Raw genomic sequence first — 2,712 nt, forward strand, 5'->3', positions numbered from 1 at the left:
TTTTCTTATCATTCTGGATGTTACAGGCCCAAGGTCCGCTTGTTGGTAAGCTTTGTTTCTTCTGAAGCTTTTGTCCTTGGCAAATGAACAATTAAGGCAAGATCCTTGGCATCTCTCTCTCTCTCTTTTTTAATTAACTAATTAATTTTGTGTATGAGTACACTGCAGCTGTCTTCAGACACACCAGAAGAGGACATCAGATCTCATTATAGATGGTTGTGAGCCACCATGTGGTTGTTGGGATTTGAACTCAGGACCTCTGGAAGAGCAGTCAGTGCTCCTAACCACTGAGCCATCTCTCCAGCCCTGTGCATCCCTTCTTATTTATTTACCTATTTATTTATTTACTTTCAAAGTCGGGGTATATTTATTTATTTCAGGCTGGACTGGAACTTGCTATGTAGAACATACTGGCCCCAAAGTCACAGAGATCCACGTGCCTCTTCCTTTCTATCACTAGAATAAAGGCATATGCCACGTTGCCCACCTCCCACCTCCCATCCCTTCTTGTCATATGAAATAAGGGCTTACCCAGATGGCCTCATTTTGTCTTCTTTATCTCTAAAATTCCTCCCAGGAAAGTCACACCCTGAGGCCCTAGGGGTTCAGATTTTGACAAACAGATTTTCCAGGGGACACATAGTTCAGTTTAAAGCAAGAAAAACACAGTCAACAATAGATTTTTTAAAAATCTGTTTCTTATTTTTTAAAAGTTGTGGGACTGGAGATTTTCAAAGGTCACTGGGTGCATGATAGGGACAATAGTGATCTCCAAAGATATCTATGCCCAAATCTTGGGACCAGTGAATGTCTAAATCGCTTGGCAAATCAGTCAATCAATCAATCAATCAATCAATCAATCAATTTATCTTTTTCAAAACCAAGCAAGGGTCTCTGCTCCTCCCTGCTCCAGAGGCAGCCGCATCTTCTCGTGTAGTGTCAGCCTTATTGCATAGACAAGATGGGGAAGGTCAGTGTGAACAGATTTGGCCATATTGGGCAACTGGTTACCAGGGCTGCCTTCTCTGCATCTGAAAAAGTGGAGATTGTTGCCATCAATGACCCTTTCATTGACCTCAACTATATGGTATACATGTTCCAGTATGGCTCTACCCATGGCAAATTCAATGGCATAGTCAAGGCTGAGAATGGGAAGCTTGTCATCAACAGGAAATCCATCACCATCTTCCAGGAGCGAGATCCCGCTAACATCAAATGGGGTAATGATGGTGCTGAGTATGTCATGGAGTCTACTGGCAGTTTCACCACCACAGAGGAGGGTGGGGCTCACTTGAAGGGTGGGGAAAAAAGGATCATCATTTCTGCCCCTTTGGCTGATACCCCCATGTTTGTGATGGGTGTGAACCACAAGAAATATGACAACTCACTCAAGATTGTCAGTAATGCATTCTGTACCACAACTGCTTAGCCCCCCTGGCCAAGGTCAACCATGACAACTTTGGTATTGTGGAAGGGCTCATGACCACAGTCCATGCTATCACTGCCACTCAGAAGACTGTGGATGGCCCCTCTGGAAAGCTGTGGCGTGATGGCCGTGGGGCAGCCCAGAACATCATCCCTGCATTCACTGGTGCTGCCAAGGCTCTGAGCAAGGTCATCCTAGAGCTCAATGGGAAGCTCACCGGCATGGCCTTCCGTGTTCCTACCCACAATATATGCGCTGTGGATCTGACATGTTGCCTGGAGAAACCTGCAAAATATGATGACATCAAGAAGGTGGTGAAGCAGGCATCTGAGGGCCCCCTAAAGGACATCCTGGGCAACACTGAGAACCAGATTGTCTCCTGTGACTTTAACAGCAACTCCCACTCCTTTACCTTTGATGGTGGGGCTGGCATTGCTCTCAATGATCACTTTGTAAAACTCATTTCCTGGTATGACAATGAATATGGCTACAGCAACAGGGTGGTGGACCTCATGACCTACATGGCCTCCAAGGAGTAAGAAACCCTGGACCATCCACCCCAGCAAGGTAACTGAGAGCAAGAGAGAGGCAGAGACCTTCAGTTGCTGAGGAGTCCTTGTCCCAACTCAGCCCCCAACACTGAGCATCTCCCTCACAGTTTCTATCCCAGACCCCATAATAAGAGGAGGGGCCTAGGGAGCCCTTCCTACTCTCTTGAATACCATCAATAAAGTTCGCTGCACCCCTCCCCAAACAAAACAAAACAAAACCAGGCAAGGGGTTTGAAGTCACAAGGTTATCCTGAATAACCACTCTGGCATTTCATGTCTCTGGGAGATTAGGCACTTCCTCTCTCACTAATCCCTGAAGGGGATAGGAACTCCACAGGAAGACTAACAGAGTCAACTAACCGGGACCCTTGGGGCTCTCAGAGTCTGAACCATCAATCAAAGAGCATACAAGGGCTGGACCTAGGCCTCTCTGCACATATGTAGTAGTTGTACATTGGGATTTTTAAGTGAAGGACTTTTTCTGCATATAATCTGGGTTAGAATGAAATAAGAATGTGTCTGGGGTGCAGCTCAGTGGGTAGAGTGCTTTTCTAGCATGCAACAGAGCCATGGATTCTGTCATGTTCAGTAGCAGCCCATACTGTATACATAGTGGTGCATGCTTGTAATCGCAACGCTTAAGAGGTGGAGACAGAAGGATTAAAAATTCAAGTTCATTCTCAGTTACAGAGCAAGTCCGAAGCCAGTCTGGGACCCAGGCATGAGAACCTGTAT

General features: G+C 46.1%; 1 pseudogene; it reads left to right on the forward strand.

Moving 5' to 3' along the window:
* The first annotated feature begins 932 nt into the window (after window positions 1-932).
* On the forward strand, window positions 933-2,334 carry Gapdh-ps96 (Glyceraldehyde-3-phosphate dehydrogenase, pseudogene 96; annotated as a pseudogene).
* Window positions 2,335-2,712: the final 378 nt, after the last annotated feature.

The sequence above is a fragment of the Rattus norvegicus genome, chromosome 20 (assembly GCF_036323735.1).
Source record: "Rattus norvegicus strain BN/NHsdMcwi chromosome 20, GRCr8, whole genome shotgun sequence".
NCBI classification, from domain to species: Eukaryota; Metazoa; Chordata; class Mammalia; order Rodentia; family Muridae; genus Rattus; species Rattus norvegicus.